This window comes from Bidens hawaiensis, unplaced genomic scaffold (genome assembly GCF_021521415.1).
Source record: "Bidens hawaiensis isolate Kalapana, Puna unplaced genomic scaffold, B.hawaiensis_p1.1 tig00022149_1, whole genome shotgun sequence".
Classification (NCBI taxonomy): domain Eukaryota; kingdom Viridiplantae; phylum Streptophyta; class Magnoliopsida; order Asterales; family Asteraceae; genus Bidens; species Bidens hawaiensis.
Genome location: NW_027493430.1, coordinates 88,915 through 112,110, shown reverse-complemented (window position 1 = coordinate 112,110; position 23,196 = coordinate 88,915). Strand labels below are relative to the sequence as shown.

Sequence of the window (23,196 nt, the reverse complement as noted above, 5' to 3'; positions counted from 1 at the left end):
TTGACTTCTGGTCAAAATTCCCAAACTGACTATATGAAAATTTCTTTCTTGGAATTTATTTATAAATTTCTAGAATAAACAACTACATCGAAATGGAATGCTAGCTAGTGCTACATCATCACAATCAACATAAAAGAGAATCACACTCATATTGCACATTATCGTTCCTATCACTATCACATATTAAACCAAATACCGAACGCATATGAATCAGTTCTTGTAAACTTCTTGCAGACGTTAAGCTAACTCGCATAACCCGTATGCAAATAATGGAGTACATGTATCTACTGTGAGTTGTGTTTGTACATTTAAAAAGAAACAGCTAGGACATTGTTATTGGTTTGAACATCAAGCGGGCTGGCAGTCAACAAAATTTGCTACTAACGAAGTCGTAGGTTGGTACATTTGTAACTGTCATAAAACGGTTTAAAAGTACAAGTCCAAAATGTGAAATAATCAAATAATACAATGAGATAAAATGATATGCTTACCATCTCCATGAGATGCCATTGTGAGGGGCGAGGAAAGAAGTTTTGTGACAATGGAAGCGATATCCTTGTCTGATACTTCATCTATAGCATTCAGGAAATAGGCTACAGGTTTCCTGGTTTTTTTTTTTTGGAAAATTGGATTTTAATAATCCCAACTTAATGGAGTTGGCCAATAATAATCCCAACTTTGAAAATAGCTGTCACCAGTCCCAACTTTCACACTATTTGTTTTCATTGAACCTTCGTTAAAAAAAACTTAACGACGTTAAGTTTTTTTTAAATTTCAAACTGATATTTTAGGGCTTTTGATCAGAATGAGGATACGAGTCGATTGATGTAAAAGTTAACTTGAAACGGCGCTTCAAACAGCTTGATTTTTGTTAATTAATAGTTTAAACACCGGAATTGATGCATCCTTTAGTTGTTTGGACCACTGTTTGGAGGTAAGTTTTACATCAATCGACTCGTATCCTCATTCCGATCAAAAGCCCTAAAATATCAGTTTGAAATTTGAAAAGAACTTAACGCCGTTAAGTTTTTTTTAACGAAGGTTCAATGAAAACAAATAGTGTGAAAGTTGGGACCAGTGACAGCTATTTTTAAAGTTGGGATTATTATTGGCCAGCTGCATTAAGTTGGGATTATTAAAATCCAATTTTCCTTTTTTTTTTCATAAAAGTAAAAATTTTGTTAATTTCATAGTTCGGAAATTTTTGAAAAAAAAAATTACTTACCTCTCTCCGCATGTTAATATTTGCCTGCCTATATCTTCTAAAGTAACCATCAGCAACAACCAAAGCAAAACATTAAGCCAACTTCTAACAATTTAGTAATCTAAAATGTTGCATATATACCCTTGATTCTAAGTTCATTAGAACAGCAGACTTTGTTGACTGTTTGGCACGATTGAGTTGTTTCCGTCTTACTGAAAAACTAAACATATGAGACAAGTAGAGACGGATGATATGGGTTGAAAAGGCAGGTGTGTCAGTTAACCTCTTCCTTCATAGGAAATCTCAGTAAGCTCTTTAATAGCTAAATCAATGGCTTTCTGTGCAAACTTGGGACTATGTAACAAAGTGATTAGAAGCAACACAAACACAAACTTATACTAGACGATCAATCAATCTTACAGTGGTGCATTGGATTCCAAAAATGGCGGTGTTGTTATGAACGGAGGTGAACGCGGAAAATGAATGAATATCTGAAGAGGTAGGTCCCAGCAGAGCCCAGTTGGACCCGCAAGACTCACCTTGAAGAGGGACGTCTGCGTAAAGACCAACTGGTTCCGCAGGACCCACCATGCTCAGAGAGATGAAGACCTTACGCGCAGTACGCCAGCTGTTCCCGCAGGAAAAGCCTCCCAATGGTGAAGTACCCCGCCTGTTCCCGCAGCTGCGGATACAAGCCATCAGGGAAGGCTACCCGCACTAATAGTAAGGCTACACGCACAAGGCACTAACTCTCAGTAATTTAGTAATGTCACCTGAAGAAGGAATGAGCAAGGCGGGAATACTCCCGCCCAAATGAGCCAGTCCGTACGCTTCTGGAGGATCTTTTGTACTATACCTGCCAAGGTATGGACAAAATAGACAAGATCTGACCAAAGCAGCCCATGAACCAATTACAGGGTGACAGCTCACTGACAACAGTACGAGGAGGAGCACGCTCTAGTACAAAATGTCACTATCAGCCGCTGTCTACTCACCAACCCTCATCGTGGCACGTACATAGCCTGCAGTTGGTGGAAAAGGAATAGTACACAGCCGGTCATGTCACTATCAGCCGCTGCCTACCCACCAACCACCAGCACGGCACGTGCGTAGCCCACAGTTGGTGGAAAAGGAATATTATACAGCTGGCTATACCTGCTTGGAAACCTACCTTCGGCTATAAATACTCCAACACCTTGGAACGGTATCATCATCACATCTTATACCATCATTATCACATATCTTATCTGCTCTAGCTATTTCTCTTAATATACACTTATATTCAGAGCAATCTAGTCTGATTCTCACGCCGGAGGGTGGTCACAAGGAGGTACCCCCCCCTTCTCAGTGACGAGCTCACGGTGTCTGTTTTGCAGGTCATCAGAAGAATAACCATCTTTGCTGGACCTAACCCTCGTGGGAAACATCTACTTAACCCTAAGATTATCCGTAATCTGCCGGGGTCACCTAGTGTTTCTTCATTGGCGCCATCCGTGTATAAAAGCTAGAACTAATTCTTTTTCAGTTTTTTCAAAACCTCTGGAAAGATGGTTAAGGTTACTCCGGTGCCAAGGCCAACGAGTGACCAAGAAACTCCGGTAACCACAACCCCAGCTACTGGGGGGAACACCGACGAGTACACAATTTTTACGAACACTACCCCGGTTACCCAAGCCGGGGCAAGTGCAGTAAATAATCCTCCCCTAGGATTCACCGATACCCAGTTGGAGAGACAACAGACGAGGCTCCCCCGCCAAACACTTGATCAAGTTAAAGCGTGGGCGGAAGCACGTCAGAAGGAATTCCAAGCTAAGTTGGATGAACGCTTACGTTCACTCCAACAGGCTGACGAATTCGGAAGCACTCGACAACAGCTCAACATGAGTAATGAGTGCGAGTAGGATAAAGATTGGGAAGAATCTGACAGTGACGCAAACCCGCGCCATAGGGCGAAAGGGAAGCGTAAACAAGCAGATTTCCACAGAAGAAAATTTGGAGAAACCTTTAAACCAAAAAACGCGGGTGGAAACCCACGTGACTTCTCTAAAACCTTCATACCAACTGTTAAAAATGCGGGAACGTCCAAATTTGCAAGGGACATTGCGGAAGCAATTGCCTCGAAAAGTGACAAACAAATGTCCAACATAGGCACATATGATGGTATATCTGACCCAGACGATCATTTGAACAGATTCATAGCGGGGGCAACCGTCAGCAATTGGACGGAACCCACGTGGTGTTACATGTTCCAAATGACGCTTGTTGGGGCAGCCAGAGCGTGGTTCGACCGTCTACCGGTCCACCACATCTACGATTGGGCAGACTTCCAGCAAAAGTTCAGCCAACACTTCAGTCAACAAAGAAAGTATACCGAAGAGCAATGGACGATCCTCAACTGCATCCGAGAGAAAGATGAGTCTTTACTAGACTTCATCACGCGCTTCAATTCAAAGAAGCTAAGTCTGGGCACTATTAGCGAAGATCTTGTCCGCGCTGCTTTCATCCAGGACGCGGAAGACCCAGAGCTCATCCGCACCTTAACGGGTAAAGATGGCATGCCATCCACATGGGATGCCATCATGACGGCGGCCAAGCGCTTTGCGGAAAAGGAGAAGCAACTGGGTAGAGATCTTCCCCAGAGCAAAAACCTCTACACCCAGAGGACGAGAGAAAATAACGTTCATACCGCCCGACAAAACCAAAAGAGGAAGCTTGGTATTTGGCAGTCAAGGGTAAACTTTGACACCTCATCCAGCTCTCGCCCTCTCTTAGCGGAAAGGACAACATGCAGTCGACGAACCGGAATCCCAGATGGACGCCACTCACCAAAAGCGTCACCGAAATACTTGCCACCGAGAGGCTCCCATGGCCAAAGGCTCCAATAATCCGACAGCGTCTAAACGCTGATCAAAGCAAATCCTGTGACTTCCACAGGACAAAAGGCCACACCACGGAGGAACGCGTATCCTTGAAGGACGTCGTCGAAGCATTCGTCAGAGATGGGAAACTCACTCACCTCGTGGCGTAATGGACGCTAAGCAGGCTAATGCGTGTAGAACCCCAGTTGGGGAAAACACGGATGAAACTGCAGCTTCAATGTTGGAGACTACATACTGCATAAACAACGAGATTCCGAACCAGGTGCATATCGGCTCGAAAGGCTCGATGACACCCCCATCCCAAGAATATGGAAGGGAGCTCAATTACACATGCTGCATGTAGATCAATTCCAAACTTGTAAAGAAAAGGCCTAGAGCCACTTCTAATGGAAATGATTCTCCAAATCACATTGACGCTGATGGTCTTACATTTATACTTATGAACTTTCCAGACTGATATGCCGGTATTCACCGCATAAATATGGAAAGAAGTAAGTCGTTGCGTGTGGAAGGCGGCAAAACCCGCATAAACACAAAAAACGGTAAAAATTTCTAAGGAAAAGATGAGGAAAACCTTCACGCATGTCAGTTATAGGTGAAGTTTGGTCATCCCACTAAATGAAAGTGACAGTCCTACCCGCACAATCATGATAGAGGAAACTGAACATTAACCTATTGACAACCACGCGTCGAAAGGTTAACTTATTCAAAACACTGATATGCCGGTATTCACCGCATAAATAAGTGGGGAAGTAAGTCGTTGCGTGTGGAAGGCGGAAAAACCGCATAAACACAAGAAACGGCAAAAATTTCTAAGGAAAAGATAAGGAAAACCTTCACGCAGGTCGGTTATAGGTGAAGTTTGGTCATCCCACTAAATGAAAGTGACGGTCCTACCCGCACAATCATGATAGAGGAAACTGAACATCAACCTATTAACAACCGCGCGTCGAAAGGTTAACTTATTTAAAACACTTAGAAAATTTCTAAGGAAAAGATGAGGAAAACCTTCACGCAGGTCAGATATGGTTAAAGTTTAGCCATCCTACTAAGTGAAAGTGACGGTCTTACCCGCACAATCACGAAAGAGAGCAAAACTTTAACCTATCATATGCCACGTTGAAAGGTTAACTTATCCAAACTACTCAAGAAATTGCTAAGTTAAACTAAAATATGCGTGAAACAATGATTCAAAAATAAGAGGGAATATACCCCCTTACCTTGGTAACCAAGAAACCGTAAGACAAGTGCGGGTACAGTGTCAAGGCGAAACCCTTCACATACTTAGCACCTGCAGGGAATTGAAGCCAAGAATACCTTGGTAACCAAGAAGCCGTAAGACAAGTGCAGGTACAGTGTCAAGGCGAAACCCTTCACATACTTAGCACCTGCAGGGAATTGAAGCCAAGAATACCTTGGAAGTCAAGTAACTATAAGACGAGTGCGGGTACAGTGTCAAGGCGAAACCCTTCACATACTTAGCACTTGTAGGGAATTAAAACCAAGAAGGATCTTCTGGGCCATGCTTGTGGAAAGGGAAATAACATCCCCGCATAGCGGGAACGTTGAGAACTAGATTGTTTGAAGCTCCAAGATGGAATTGGTTGTTTAACATAATTGATCACTTTGTCTAAAACTACCAAAACCTCGTGGAGAATCTACACAAGTGAAACTCAACGCTCCTGACTTGCGAGGAAGTTACACACCTACCCGCATCATACCCAAAGATCAAGCAGAAAAGTCAGGAATTTCTGCACGTGACATTAGGGAAACCGCGGGAAGAATCTCCACGGAAAACCTTAAAACTAAAAACCCTTTTCAAAACCCCTTGCTTAAGTCCAAAAGTTCACCTCACTTATTAACAATTCATGAGAAGAACATTGGACTGGGGGGACTTGAAGAGGTAGGTCCCAGCAGAGCCCAGTTGGACCCGCAAGACTCACCTTGAAGAGGGACGTCTGCGCAAAGACCAACTGGTTCCGCAGGACCCACCATGCTCAGAGAGATGAAGACCTTACGCGCAGTACGCCAGCTGTTCCCGCAGGAAAAGCCTCCCAATGGTGAAGTACCCCGCCTGTTCCCGCAGCTGCGGATACAAGCCATCAGGGAAGGCTACCCGCACTAATAGTAAGGCTACACGCACAGGGCACTAACTCTCAATAATTTAGTAATGTCACCTGAAGAAGGAATGAGCAAGGCGGGAATACTCCCGCCCAAATGAGCCAGTCCGTACGCTTTTGGAGGATCTTTTGTACTATACCTGCCAAGGTATGGACAAAATAGACAAGATCTGACCAAAGCAGCCCATGAACCAATCACAGGGTGACAGCTCACTGACAACAGTACGAGGAGGAGCACGCTCTAGTACAAAATGTCAATATCAGCAGCTGCCTACTCACCAACCCTCATTGTGGCACGTACATAGCCTGCAGTTGGTGGAAAAGGAATAGTACACAGCCGGCCATGTCACTATCAGCCGTTGCCTACCCACCAACCACCAGCACGGCACGTGCGTAGCCCACAGTTGGTGGAAAAGGAATATTATACAGCTGGCTGTACCTGCTTGGAAACCTATCTTCGGCTATAAATACTCCAACACCTTGGAACGGTATCATCATCACATCTTATACCATCATTATCACATATCTTATCTGCTCTAGCTATTTCTCTTAATATACACTTATATTCAGAGCAATCTAGTCTGATTCTCACGCCGGAGGGTGGTCACAAGGAGGTACCCCCCCTTCTCAGTGACGAGCTCACGGTGTCTGTTTTGCAGGTCATCAGAAGAATAACCATCTTTGCCGGACCTAACCCTCGTGGGAAACATCTACTTAACCCTAATATTATCCGTAATCTGCCGGGGTCACCTAGTGTTTCTTCAATATCAGTGTACTCATTCAAGACACGAAGATCTGCTCACCATACAATAATATAAAATGATGCAACAATTTTCGAATCAATAAACGAATGTCGTGTGGAATGGACAACTTATAAAGCCGCGAGCACTTTCCTTTTCCAGGACCCCCAACTGAAAAAGATTCACCTCCACCCATTAGCGTCTGCAATTAAATAACACATCATAATAATATTAATGATGATGATCTCAATATCACTTTGAACATTCTTAAAAGAAAGCAAAGCCGACCTGAAGAACTGACAAAGTCACGACGTCCTTTATGTTGAGCCAGCCACCAGGAAGTTCAAATGCTAGAGCAAAACTAGTTCTCTGATCGATGACGGAATTAAAGTTACAACAAGCGAACAAACAAGCACGCATACAAAAGATACATACCCCTGTATTAGTCATTATGCAATGATCACCACCGACATAAACCGACTTTGGTTCCTCAACCTGAGTGCCACCTGGCATATCAGAGAGAAGAGGTTATGCATATCTCAACAGTTCCTCGTGCTCAACACCATGTGCAACAAGTACCATCCGAGGAGCAGTATAGTTTGTCTACAGTTTCAAACATCAGAACGATTCATATTTAAACTTCTCCTCCCGACCCTCCGTAACAAGTAAATATAAAGAAAACTAACAAGTACAAATTCTTGTAATGTGGTGCTGTTGAGTGAGCCTCCCAAAGCAACAAGAGGATTGGCTAATGCCCCGGAATATCTAGCTAAATAAATTGCTTCTAACAACGACGGATAATCACGTGTCTCAGCAGCTTTCACTCTCTCGATCTGCAATGCAATGCAAATCAGTTAGCAAAATTTATGTTTTTTTTTTTAAATTAAAAGATGAAAGATTACCTACATGCTCTTTGACCTCCGAGTCCAAGAATACAGGATTCCTTACAGAGTCAACAAGTAACTCAACCATTTGAGGAACATAAGTCTTGAGGGCATCACATACGTAGCTTGTTTGCTCCCTAGAACCACAAGCCGTCACATTGCCACCGATAGCCTCCACATCTCTCACGACACGCATGTCGCTTCTGTTACGGGTGCCGCTTCTGAAGACCATATGTTCTAGAAGGTGTGTAGTCCCAAGTGAACATGGTGTTTCATAAACTGACCCAGAATTTAAATACAATCCGATGGAAGCTGCAGGGTTCTGTCCAAAATTATATAATTAATGCCACTGCGAGTAGGCCTATAAAAGAACCGCAAGTTTAGTGAACTGTTCGTGAACAGTTCGACAGGAAGTTTGTTTATTTAATAAGCGAACGAACATGAACAAAAATTTTGTGTTCATTTAATTAAACGAATGAACATGAACACATGTTTCTTTCGTTCATTTATGTTCGTGAACGCTTGTTTAACTAATATGTTCATTTAAGTCTGTTTACATATTAATAGAATATAATTAAATACTAATCGGATAAGTCATCTACTTAATGGTTTTATATCTGTTCGTTTGTGTTCATTTACATTCATGTTCATATATGTTCATCTATCTTTATCCTGTTATATTCATTTATGTTCGTGAACTGTTCGTTTAGATTTTAAGCAAACGAACATGTTCATTTTTTAAACGAGCGAACATGAACACAAATATTTATTCAATTAAGTGTTCGTGTCCGTTCGGTTCATTTGCAGGCCTTACTACAAGTAACTAATGCATCCATTTATCTATCTTTGTGTCTGTGTGTGTGTGTGTTCGTGTTCCTTACAGATGAACTTTCTGAGGCGATTCTAACTCCATTTGCGAGAGTTGTTATCTTGGTTTCATGTAAACAACATTTACTTGCACTTGCTCTTGAACTTGCAAACCTCCCTTGCCCCTGTTACACAAGTTTTAATATTTTACCACATTACACATAGTCACATAGATAGTTTGTATCTACCAATAAGCTTTAGGTTAATTGGTATTGAAGGGAAAGTAAAGATTTGGGCTGAAGACACAAGATCTCAAGTTTGTATCCGATCTCAACCGGCTTTTACTACAGTAGGCCTTCGGGCGGTGGGCTTTCCCCGGAACATGATATGGTGGGCTTGGGCTGCCCATCGCCTAGGCCTGTAAACGGCCCGAACATTCATGAACTACTCGGCAGGAAGTTTGTTTATGCTCGTGAACGTCCGTTTATGTTCGTTTGTCTGCGTTTAATTTTTAATAAATACATAAGTAGTTATATTTATATAAACATAAACATACTACGTGAGTATGTGCTCATTTAAAATTTTAAACCACTAATCATGATGGATATTTTGAATAAATCATGTAAATTTAAACAACTGATATAGATGTGTTTTTGGATAAATTATGATGCATTTGCCTTGTTCGTTTGTGTTCATTTATGTTTTGTCAATTATGTTCATTTGTGTTCACTTTTGTTCGTTTAAGTTTGTTTGTTTATGTTCGTTTACGTTCGTGAACTATTCGTTTAGGTTTTAAAGGAACAAACATGCTCATGATGAATGAACGAACATAAACAAACAAATGTATACGATTATATATATTTGTGTTTGGTTAAAGTTAAATAAACGGACACGAATATACATTTTACCAATGTATTACCCATGTAGCCGGGTTTTATTCGCTCGCCGGTCAAAAAGAAAGTTTGTATCTGTCAGCATGGGCATGGACCGATTCTAACATCTAGGCTAAATAATAATTAACACAAACTATAAGCCAAAAAGTTTCTTTATTTTTTATGTTTCACTCACTAGATTCTTTCTAGTTTCTAGGTCATGTCATGAATAAATATATTATTCTAGTGTATGACTGATTGACCTTGAGGATTTTGATTCTCGATGCAGCGGCTGAATACATGACGAATATGTGTTGGGTTCGGGAGGCGAATTTGTTTTTTTTTTTTCAGAATTGTGTGGCCTGGGCTTTACACAAGCTACGGCCCAAAAGTTGATATATTTACTAATTACAGTGGGTATGTTTGGTAAAACTGGCTTGTGGTTGTAGCTAAAGCTGGTAGCTGGAAGCTGTAGCTGGTAGGTTTTTTTAAAATATTTAGGTGTTTGGTAAATAGCTGGAGCTTTTAATAAAACTAGATCGGTGATCGCGCGGTGCATTGTTCTAATCTGAAACATATTCTGACTTAACCCCTTTCGACTTAAAATTGTACCAACATGAACTGAACTAAATTAGCCCTTTTTTGCATCGACTAGTTCCGACTCTAGTTTGGTCTTACATATGACCCCGACTTGCCTGACTCGACTTGTTGTCAATTCTAACCAATATTCACATAATATGTTAATTTTTAAAAGTTAAAGAAATATAACAATATGATACTCAAATTAAAGAGAATAAAATGCTCATTTTTATGATGCAATTTAAAAAAAATATTAACATGTTAAAAAATTATGGTCTTTTAAAAAGTCATGGGGTAGTTGGTTTTAAATATGGGTTAAATATGTAATTATTATATGATGGAAGTTCAAGTATCAAAATTGTAAAATTTAAAATGCTAAAAGCTTATAGTTTTTTCTAAACGCTGGAGCTTTTAGCTTCAAGCGTTTTCTCATCACCTAAAAGCTTCAAGTAAAAGCTTCAAGTTACTCTAAACAAACAAGACTTTTCAATAAATATAAGTTTTTTTTAAAAAATTTATAGCTTAAAACTCTTAAAAAGCCTCATTTAACAAACATACTCATTATCTAATAACTTTTATGTAGCATTAATCTAATATTAATAAATTTATTAAAATCTTATATTGATATTATATATATAACAATTGCAAAGTTTTATGTGCATCATAAGTTGTACATTATGCATTAGTTTTTTTTTTCTATCTTTTACTTTAATCCTTTAGTTTCATTATTTATATTTAGTCTCTAAATCTTTCATTTTTTTACAAATTTATTACAAAGTATGTTTCATTTTTAGTATCAACAATTTTCTACTTTCAAAAATTTTTCTAATACTTTTCATCTTTTCCTAAATTTTCATTAAACGTTTTAATCTAAATTTTGCAAATTTACACGCTGCAACACGCATGTGTTGTTTACCACTCTTATATCTATCTTCCCCATTCAACTTTTATGTCCGAAGACGACTTAGTTATTATTTTTTGTGTTTTATATTTTGGTCTATTTTTCACGTGGTAACAAGCCACAACAAATGGTCGTGATTGAACGTTTTTAGGTCTACTTTTCGTTCGGTTTAACAATCCCGCCACAAAGCACGAGTCCAACGTCCCCGGCCCTTCAACACACGGGTTCGATAAATATTTCAAGGTTACTTTTTGTAACATCCCGAAATTTATAAGAATAATATTATATATATTATTTATTTATGAAGGGGAACGTTTACTTGAATTGGTAGAGAAGTAGTAAATAACAAAGAGGGTTCAAGTGGGCTAGTTAGATGGAATTAAATATGGACCAAGAAGGAAAGATGGGCCTTAGGTCCATGGGCTTAAGGGAGTATAAATACCCCTTAAACCCTAATCCTTTCCATTATTATCTCTACACCATAGCCTACACCTTAGAAAACACACACACACCATCCTTTAACCCGAGCCAAGACCCGAAGGCGAAAACCCAATCTTGTTGGTGCTAGATCGTCGTGTCAAACCTAAACAACATCAAGACTAGCTCGTGTTTGTAGAAATCGTTCATATAGGTTCGGATTGGTTTGGGAATCATAGATCTGTGTTAGTATGATAAAAACGAATCTAACCAAACAAATATTACTAGAATTGATTAGCATTTGATAGGTTAATTGTTAACCTAAAATAACCCGTAACCTAGATGCACAAATCGCACCCCCTGAACATTGATGTTTGGCTGATTTGAGGGTTAGGGTTTGTAGGCGCTTGGATTCCGAATCCAATGATACCTAAATCGTGATATTTGGTTAAGAAACGAGGGTTTAATTGCAGATTTATGATATGTTGACTAATCTGTGTTCTTGATAATTTTGACTTTGACCTTAAGTCAAAGTCTGGATAAGAACAAGGGGTGATTCGTTATAATTAATCAATTCGTTACGCGTTCATAACGAATGGAACTAATTCGTGTGATTTAATAACGAATGAACCTTTAATTCGTTATCTGTCCATTTGTTATATCAAGATAACGAATCAATCTCCCCAGTTCGTTATGATCAGATAACGAATCACGTGATTCGTTACCCACCCAAATCGTTAGGATAACGAGTTAGGCCAGCGAACTAAGATAACGAATCAGAGGACGAATCAGAGTATGATATGGTAACGAATCAGAATAGCGAATTAGGATAAAAAGATAACGAATTAGGCTTAATTCGTTATAACAAACAAGTGGGCGAATTAAATAATAATTTAAAATCGTGGTGGAAAATGTGTTACGGCAATTACAGCTCGACCCCAGCCAGGGGCTCTGCCCCTTGGACCCTGCTAGGGGCTGCCGCCCCTAAACCCCGCTGCCAGGGGCACAGCCCCCGGACCCTCGTTCTTTTTGGGTTATGAATAAACTAGAAACGCGATATAGATAGTGATAGTTAATTGATAAGTGTAATTGTTATACAGTTAGTCGTGCACAGCTCAAAGAAGGAATAACTACTATCGGTGAACGTAACAGAATTCAGGTGAGTTTCTAGCCCCATTCCTTGTTATGTTTTCGGGGCTGTGTGCATACTTGATGTGATTAGTTAATACACTTACCTTAAGTGGTAAGTGTATGCTATATATGATAGGTGATAGATATGAATGATTGTTTGTCGGTACGTGAACGATCTTCGGATATTGCGCGTACTGTCAGGTTATAAATAAAGATATGAATGTTATATGTAACGTATAGATGATGTATGACCGTGATAGATGAATGTTTGTCGGGGCGTGAACGATCTTCGGATATTGCACGTATCGACAAGGAGTATGATTGTTAAATGAATGATGTGAAGAACGCCTAGAGTGTTCTTATGCTACGATGTGATTATTGTATATGCAAATAAGTGTATGCAGGTACAGGAATGGCAAATGAGTTCTATATCTGACTTAGTAAGTTAGGATGACAAATCCCTCTAACCTTCGTTGGGCATAGACTCGGCATGTGATGGCGTAGTTAAGGACTGTGGGCCTTATACGTGTTATAGATGATAGATGAGAACGTAGTTAAGGACAGTGGACATTATACGTACTTCAGATAGGAGCCAGCATAGGAAAGGACTGCGGACCTTATACGTGCTGTAATTGCATTGTGGTAGCATAGGGGAGGATTGTGGACCTCGTACATGCTATGAATTAGGTTACAACATAGGGAGGGACTGTGGACCTTGTACGTGTTGTTAATGTAGGATGGTATAGGGAAGGACTGCGGACCTTGCAAGTACCATAAATGGTGAGCACTGGTAAGGACTTCGGACCTTTTACATGTTCACGACCTTGAGTATAGGTATAGACGGCGGACTATGAACATACTCTCGGTGGATTGAGGTAGGTAGTAGTAAGTATGTATGTAGAACAGAAGGGTAACTGGTTAAGTATGAATATGTATCTTCAGATACATAAGTATGTATGATATGCGTATGTATTGTATGTTACCTGATTAACTAGAACTCACTCAGCGTAGCTGACTTTTAGTATGCACGCAGGTATATATGTTTATCGTGATGGCATGAGGATGGCACATGGCATGGATTGAACGGCTGGCATCTGAAGATAGAAGAAACGATGTTTTAATTATGATGCTTTATGTTACGGTTTTAAAGAAAAGATTAAATGTTTTGTAATAAACGATTACAGTTTTATATTCCGCGGAAGTTTTAATTAACTCTGATTTGTAAGAACTGCGTTTATGAGTAAATCCGACACTAAAGTAGGGCTACCGGTAACGGGGTCTTACACTTTTTTAATAGTTTTCGCCCATCGCAACGCGATGGGGCTTAATTAAGTTATCAATAAAAACAAAAGTAAAAAAGGCATCACTTATAACATGTGAGGTGTGGGCCTTTTTTATTTTTTTAGACAACAAATTATCATAAGCTTTATCATTTGAGATGGACTCCATCATAACAAGCATTCGTATACCATTATGCTACAAACCCTTTTGGTTATAATATGCTGGTCTAACTCATGTTTTTCCTTTAAACTCGTTTTCTTTTTAAATTAACAAATTCATGTGAGCGGAGGGTTAGCGGACCCCTTGATTGGTGTTTGGTTTCGCTGATGCAACTAATAATTTCAACTATACCGTCTATACGAATAATAAGCTGATTCATCCAAAACTTAATTTTATCAATATTATATTTCTGTTATCTTTAATATAGCATCGATTTACTTGCACTGATTCCGAATACATTCATAAAACAAAATGAAACATACATTAAATTTACAAAGATATAATCCCAATTAACCATGGTTTTTATATAGGATTTCTCATGATTTGAACAACACATATTTCATGATATCAGTAACATTATTATTAATAACAAGGAGGTACAACCACACCACAACCTTGAGCGACCCTACGAGCTCCAGCCCCTAGGAACCGACCATAATTCGTGCCTTGGGAGTACTGGCACAAGCATGGCACTTGGTCCCTTAGCCTTCTACAACATGTTCCTGATGGTGGAATGTAGAACAGGGCGTATCCTAGGCACGGACTTAGCGCGAACAGGTTGCAATACTGTGCATCTGTCTGGTGCACCACCGCAACCAATAGTAGAGCCACCACTATCAAGGAAGCAAGATTGTTTTTCACCATGAGGAACAAATTGAAATCAAAGAGAGATTGCATTGAGTTTGTTTTGGTGCACAATTTTTATTAGGTTGTAAAAGTACATGTAAGGGGGCACTTTAGACCTACTTTATATTATGTCGGTTGTATTTTGTGAAATTGGTATGGCTTTTACTTTCTAGCGATTAGCACTAAAAACGTTGGTTTTAGACTTTCAGCCTCATATCAAATAAAAGTTGAAATTAAAATTTTTAATGAAATGGGCCGAGCCCGGTTGATAGTGCCCACTGCCAGTACCTGTTAGCTAGGCCCGGTCTTGAAGCTCAGATATGGGCCTAGCTGCAAGTTTTAGTTTCTAACTTTTTTTTCTTTGATATTTGATAAAAGTATTATTGAGCGTTCTTGTAAAATATTTAGTGTGTTAGAAGCAGTTTTACAGATTGGTTTAGAAGATTTTATTATCAATATATTATAACTTGATATGATAATCTGAATTTTATTTCATAACCAATAAATGTCAGTTAAAGATAAAAAATAAAAATAATTAACATAGTTAGTAAATTAGTAATATATACTTTTTTTTTTGTTATATATGAAATGACTCAGGGCCGTCCTAACTTTTTTGGAGGCCTAAAACAAAAAGAGAATCGGGGGACCTTTTCGTTTTTTATTTTTACAAAGCAAAACAACTAACTATGAATATGTTTGTCTTTTCTAATAGCTTAACGGTCATTTTTATCATTTAGTATGTTTTTGTTCTTACCTGGGCAATTATCCATTGCCTTTATATAACCAACCTATAAATTGAAGGTCTTATTCAAGTAGGGCCTAAAACCCTAGCTTGAGTTTACTCCATTAGAGCCGGAATTGGCATGAGTACAACATTTCAAGTCATTTACAAGATTGTCATTGTATGAGTAAACTCCTTTGTTATTTGAAGTGACTAAAACTGGTTTGAGGGTCTTAAAGTAATATATCTATTCGATTAAACTACCACTTCATCATTAGTAATTGTTGTTTATATCTTAAAAGAACTATTTAACTAAAAGAATTTATTAGGATATATCTCATCCATTATCTTCTAATAATAATGATAATAAATTAATAAGTTTAATCAAGAAACAAAGAGGTTAACCTTTAAAAACTCATTAATCATATCTTCCAGCGACATAAGCTTCAACATGTCATATATGTGCCTACCTTTGTCATTGTCACCTACACTCACATTTGGGTCGGGTATGTACGACCACGACCCGTACCCTAACCCATATTCTTCAAACACCATTACCGTGTTGTGGCTAGCATGCAAATCAGGTGAAAACACGAAATCCCCACCAAAAAGATCCTCATTGTTTTCTGATCCAAGAAATGACGTGGTTTTCAAAAACACTTCTTGACCGAATTCAAAGGGGGGCGCCTCATGATCAAAATTAATATCCATAAACCAATCATAAAAATCATCCTTTTGATCATTATTTAAACAACACGAAAGATGACCTCGATGATATTTCTTGTTTTCGTGTGAAATGTTAGTGGGAGGAGGCGAGGAAAGAGAAATTAGGTTTTTAGAACGATACTTTGTGATTTTCTTGAGGTGGGAATTGAGAGTGTGTAATAGTTTGCTTTCGGGTTTGTTCTTCTTGGGCTTTTGATGATTGTGGTGACGGTGGTGGTGATGCTGGACTATCGGAACATGATTTGATAGTTTATCTTCATCATTGAAATCCTCGGCAACCCTTTTCTTTCCCATGATGTAATTACATTATGATATGGGAATTGGTAGAAGATGATGAAGTGAAAGCAAATTAATTGTGTCTTTCAAAAAAAATAAAAAAAATGGAAATTAATGGAAACAAATTAAACAAGTTTTTTGTGGTCTTTGTCCGAAATTATGTGCCATTCGCACAATATAGTCAATCAATCACGGTGCGCGTACGGAAATTACTTCATGGTCAAACCCTATACACGTAATTTTACTGTATGTATACATATGCCATACGTGTCTATATACATCAACTACGTAAGTGTGTATATGAATAATGAATTACAAGTATCATGTTTTATTTATATAAAAAATGGGCATTTTGTTATTTCCTTTAGGGTTTGTTATATTTCACCACTTCTGCTAATTTCAAATCAACATGAACTATGAAAAGTTTTAGTCTTTCAACTTTGGCTATCAAGCACATCAAGACTTTAGGGTATGTTTGGTTGAAAGAAATGGAATGAAGGGAGAATGGAATGTGAGAATGAATGGAATGAACAAATGAATGAAATAGATCATTACCATTCATTTGTCTTGTTTGGTTAACATATTGGAATGAAATGAATAATTACTTTATGTTTTTTGGTATCTGAAAAAATTTTTAGGAATAAAATAGAAATAATAAAAATATTCCTATCCCAAAATATATATTATTTTACAAAAAAAAAAAAAAAAAAAAAAAACTACAATGGCGACGGTGGTGGTAGCTCTGGAGATGAAAATGGTGGTGGCAGCGGCGACGGTGGTGGTGGTGCCGGTCAGGCGGAGGGGTTGGTGGTTGTTGTGGTGGTGGTCAAGCGATGGTAGCATTAGTAGTGATGGCGGTGGTAGGGTGGTGGTGGCCAGGCAGTGATAGTGGTGGTGGCGGTTATGGTCGGGTGGCGACGGTGACAATGGTTGCCGTGGTTATGGCGACGATGGTGGTGGTGGTAGCTTTGGTGGTAAGGTGGTGGTGGTGGAGGTGGTGATGGCGACGGTGATGGTGACGGTGGTGGTGGTGGTCAGATGATGGTGGTGGCTATGGTAGTGGTCGTGGTGGTGGCGGTGGTTGTTGTTAGATGATGGTGTTGTTGAGAAAGTAGGTTGAAGGAGGAATGGAATGAAAAAAAAGGAGAGGGGAGTGGGAAAGAATGGTTTTGATGGAATGAGATTCCATGTGTAATGGATGATTTCATTCCATTGTGCAACCAAACACCTCTTATTTCATTCCCACGTAATGAATCATTCCATTCCGCCTGTCATTACTGCATAACAAACGCTACCTTAATTTTTAAACTTTTGTCTTCTAACTTTTTATAATTTTACACATCAGCACTTTTCACTTTTCAACTTCAGCCACAAAACATTTAGACTTTAACTTTTACGTATCAAGACTTTTCACATTTCAATTTTGACCATAAAACTTTAGATTTTCACCAATCCGCTCAAGGCCTTTATAACCCACTCAAAATCCTCTTTTCTTACCTCATCATCTAGGTAAATATTGAAACATGGAGGTGTTAGATAGATTTTGTTGCCAATTTCAAGATGTTATTCCTTCCTTTGATCACCATCCCAAATGACTGATCCTAGGCCAGTCTCTTGAACGTCATAACATTGTGTCCCAAACATAACTTAAACTGTGTTTAGTATGACGAACATGTAACTTTGAAGTTTGTTTTTTTAAGCGATATGAATAACCAAAGCTCTAATATCACTTGATGCACACATACAAACATATTGAAATAGCTTTAATTAATAGAATAGATACAACCAGACATTTGAATTGGATGATTATGTTGGCAAGCTTAAAGCTTCAAATGCTTATCATTTATCAAAAAAACTAACAAAATAAACTGTTCTTATACTAAACAATTTAAGATACAATTTGAAAGCAAGATAAACATAACATTTTAAAAAGATAGAAAAGAATAAAAGAGAGAGATCTCTTTATCCATTTGGCCCATATGATTATCCATCTTCACTTGACCCACTTTTTACTCTCTCGAACCTAGCATGCTTGATGCTGAATCAAATGACCCACTAAACGAGAGCATCGTATGCAAGCCCATGAATGTTTCTCCATCAAACTTTATGGTTACTAATGTATAGAAATTGGTATAAACATAATAATTAATGAATTGATGCCTTGATTTCAAACCTTTTAGTTTCAACCCTTATATATTGAATTAATGGACAAATGATATATTAGAGATCTACATTAAATAAAGATGAAATTTAAAATCAAACTTCATTAGAAATAAGCAAATACACAACTATTTGCGTAGCAAAACAAAATCAGGCCAAACAAAATGTTTATTAAACAACTCGGATATGATAATTAAAATCCTAATCATTTTCATATAATGCTAGAAACAAACATCCTTACAAAACATTCCCATACACTTTGGATTAAATAACGTGGTCACATCATGTAAAGTCCAAAACCGCATTCCCAGAACATGCCAGCCAACGCCGTCTCAATATGCACAAGAAATTCATCTGCGATACTATGTATCTGCAAACGACATATTAGGACAGAACTTATTACCAAAGTTTGTATAATAATTAAAAACCACAAAAGATTCTCCTCATATGCTATAACACAAACATCAAAAACAAATTTACAACCTTTGTTTTCTATGTACAATAAACAAAAAACAAATCTTTGCTAGCATATGAATATCACAATGATCCTCAAAAGTGACGTAGTTCTTTGTTTTGTATATTGCTTTTCTTTATCACCAACTTTCCAAACTGTTAGCCATTTGATTAACAGTGGTTGAATTGTAATATAAGGTATCTTCATGGGCATGCATGAAGAAGACATAATTTGACTTTAGTTGAAACAAGATTTACATTCACAACTAAATGAGTAGGTCCCACCAAGGGCCTACAAACTTGAGACACAAACATTTCCAACACATACCAATCATCAAGATTTGAAATTGGACTGCATTTATACCCTCAGTTTCTATTTAATTACAATCCAACCATCCTATCTCCCATAAGAAAACACACATGCCCTCAAATGTCAAATCCCATACATTTTATCCAAATGTTTCCATCTTGATCTCACCCCACTTTCCACCTATCTTGATTCTGATTCTTGTAGTGAATGATTGTCCTTGTGCATCAAGTGTTTGTACTTTCTCCTGGTAAGCTCTGCAGCCTGATTTCATTGTCCCTTTACAAAGAAAAACAAAATTTGTTAGTTAAAGATTTCTGGGTATTAACCAACTTGTTATCTTTTTAACTTTTTACGAATCAGAGCGACGCAGAACATGCACTTTGAATATTAGTTACCAAGAAAACAAAAATTGTTTGTTAAAGATTTATGGGTATTCGTTTAATTGTTATCATTTTTAACTTTTTACGAATCTGTGCAACGCAGTTTGCAGGTTGAATATTAGTGGATCGTGACAACAAGGCCACTCTGCTGAGCAGGGTGTGAAAGATTGCACCTTTTGCCCCAATATTGTTGCAGAGTAAAAACAAATCCAAAGCCCCAATGCAAAAATCCGAACTCGAAAGCGTACGCGATCTAGCGTCAAAGATCGAAGAAGCGAATTCGAGGTCCAGAGGATTACAAAGGAAACCGAAATGGCGCCAACAAGAACCAGAAATATCTATACAAAACGAAGATGTTCGGTATGAACAAGTGATGAAGGAGCTTGCAGACATGAAACAAGAAATGGGGAAGCTTAAGGTGACATGAAGCGTGTTTTGAAAGATAAACGACACGCTGAGAGATCGTTAAAAGCGTCAAATTCTAAACGGATGACAATATTGGCATCCATGGAGTTGATGAAGAAAGAATTGCAAGAGCTTGATGAGGAGCAAACTATTGTTGAGTTTGCTCGAATTGAAGCGGCTAAAGAATGCGAATCGATTGAATCGGATAGGAAAGAAGAGGCTGATCGGTACAAGACCCAATTGTCCGAAGCCGAAGCGAGATCGAATGAGCTTCAAATTACACTTTTTGATCTTAATTTGGCGAATCAAGAATTGTCTCCTATTAACACGATTGCGGAGGAACTAGAGAGTGCGAAATGCGAGCTTGCGTCGGTTAAAGGTGAAGGGTTTAAGTTCTTGACTTCTATGGATGTGATTCAAGCTGAGCTGAATCATGTTCGAGAGGGGTTAAATGTTCAAACCTTGAACTCGAAGATTATGAGGGCGAAAGCGAAGTTGGAATCACTTACATCTGCTTGAATCAAATGCCAACACAACTGCGTCGAATCTCGTGGTTTCACTCGAAAAACTACGAGCGGAAGCTGAAACCGCGAAGAAAGATAAGGATACCATTAATGAAGAGATTGAAAACATGAAGGGGGAGATTCACAAAACCGAATTTGAGATCGATTTAGTTGATGAAAAAATAGAAGCAGCTATGGAGGAGTTGGAAGCAATCAAATCATCAGAATCTAAAGCAATGGAGAATTTAAGAAATGTGATTAACACAACAATGGAAGCTAGAGACACGGCTTCCGTTAACGGTTCAATGATAACGATAACCGATTTTGAATACGAGTATTTAACGGGGAAAGCGGGTCAGACTGCGGTGCTAGCTGATAAAAAAATTAATGCAGCACAGGCTTGGGTTGAAGCATTGAAGGCAAGTGAAAAGGAGTTACTGATGAAAATTGAGATGACACAAAGTGAATTAAGTAGTGAGGTCGGCACGGAAACCGATGCAGAACGGGTTGGGTTTAGGGAAAAAGTTGTGGCCTCGCCTCGCAGATCGATGAGTAAAGTCGGGAACAAGGTGGGTTCGCCTCGGAGATCGATGAGTAAAGTTGGGAATAAGGTGTTTGTTAAACGGGCTAAATTGCAAAAGTTTCGGTCTCCAGCAACCCGATACTCGAGCTCGAGTAAGTCGGGTTCGGTGAAGAGGGAAAGCTCGAGTAAGTCGGGCTCGGTGAAGAGGGAAAAAGTGGTGCCAAGTCTCAAGAAGTTGTTTAGCAAGAAAAATGTTGCAATGATTTGATGATGAAGGCTTGTTGAGATTGTGTAAGTTGAGTAAAGTTTATACTGTGTGGATGTATAGGTCATAGGGTTAGAAGAGTTCAAAAGGTTGTCATTGCAATTTTTGTATACATGATTTGATGATCATGTTTATGTGTAAGTGAGGGGAAACATATCATGGGAAACTTTTTTACACATTAAACAATCTGTGTTGCAACCATTGTATAACAAGACTTCATTTAGTTGGGGTTTAAGACGATAAAAAAAAGCCTGAACCCGATTAAAAGTTTAGGCGGTAATGAGACGGGTATTCGTGTAGGAGAATATGTATGAGATTAGTTATATAATATTTTACACGTTTGGGACGATTAGATATAACATTAGTGCCATGTTTTTGAGTTTTTTAGTTAAGGAAAGAAAAGGTAAGGAGAGGGAAGGATAAGAAAGTGAAGAGAAGGGAAGGACAATTTTTTTAATTATGTGTGTTCTTAAGTTGGAAGGAAATTAAAGGAAAGGAAAGGATAACTATGTTTTAAGTTGAATGGAAAGAAAAGGAAAATAAAACTTTTATAATTTTACCCCTCATCCTTAATAAGCAATCGTCTCCAAAAAATAACCAACTAGTTTTAACAAGAAATGCAACCAACTAGTTCCAAAAAAGTTCAACTCATAACCATTTTGGTCATAACCCAATTTGGTCAAGACCCGTTTTGACCATAAACAAATTGTTTTTTCAAAACCACCCAAACCCATTTTGGTCAAAACTCGTTTTTTCTATAACCAAATTGGTTTTTGTAAAACAACCCAGATCCATTTTAGTCAATAATCGTTTTCACCAGAATCTATTTTGGCCGGATACCCTGTCCAACTCGACTGTTTGCCAAGCTTAAGCTGAAGTATATTATATAAGTATGATATATAATAAACATAAAATAGAGCTGTGATATTAGCATGGTTTATTAACAACTGTTCAAAGCTATTTGGCTAGAGTTTACAGGGGAAATGAAGATTTGGCTAGAGATCGTAAGGTCTCAAGTTCAAATCCGATCCCAATTGGGCTTTTTCGTATTAGGTTTACGCCCAATGGGGGGTGGATTTTCCCGGAACAGAAGACAATGGGCTTGGGCTACCCAACGCTCTCTGCGCCTTGCGGGATATATGAGGTCGCCTTTTGCCATTGGGTTACCCCGAATAGCTGGACTTTATTTGTTGGTCGTTTAAAATATATATATTTCTTTTATTGAAATTTTAATTCTTTTTGATAAATTTATGAGTCTTTTATTAATCATCCTATAACTATAAGTTTAAAAAGTAACAGTTTAGTAAAGAGAAATCAAATTAATACTCAGAGTTACCTTGATGACCGATGACCTTAGTGAAACTTTTTAAAATATTTCGTAAAATAATAATAATAAAAGACATTAAAAATGTAAAAACGAACCTGCTAGCTTCTCTGTATCTTCCCGTGTGTAAACAAACCCACGAAAGCATTCAATTCTTGCTCACAAATTCTTAAATTTGGTGAACCCAACCACACATATTCAAATCTTTATCTCCTGCCAGTTTTCAGACTTCAGTCGCCTTCATCACCTTCTTCTCTCTGCAATTTAATAATAAAGTTTCAATTTTGAGCATGAGAAAAGCTAGATGAAAGGCCGATCGAAGTTTTATTAAATGGGTAATATTGTAATTAGGTGTTGTTATCCTGTAACTAGGATAACTTATTGAAAAAATAGATCAATTTAACCCCCCCATAACTTCTCCTACTTCTTTCCTTTCAATCATAAAAAAAACCTAAGAACACCCATTTTTTAACTATTCTTGCGGTCTTG

At 38.3% G+C, this 23,196-nt stretch overlaps 2 pseudogenes; one reads left to right on the top strand and one right to left on the bottom strand.

Moving 5' to 3' along the window:
* Positions 1–364: 364 nt before the first annotated feature.
* Positions 365–16,402, bottom strand: LOC143564723 (mitochondrial-processing peptidase subunit alpha-like; annotated as a pseudogene).
* A 3,429-nt stretch (positions 16,403–19,831) lies between these two features.
* Positions 19,832–21,541, top strand: LOC143564703 (protein PLASTID MOVEMENT IMPAIRED 2-like; annotated as a pseudogene).
* The last annotated feature ends 1,655 nt before the right edge of the window (positions 21,542–23,196 follow it).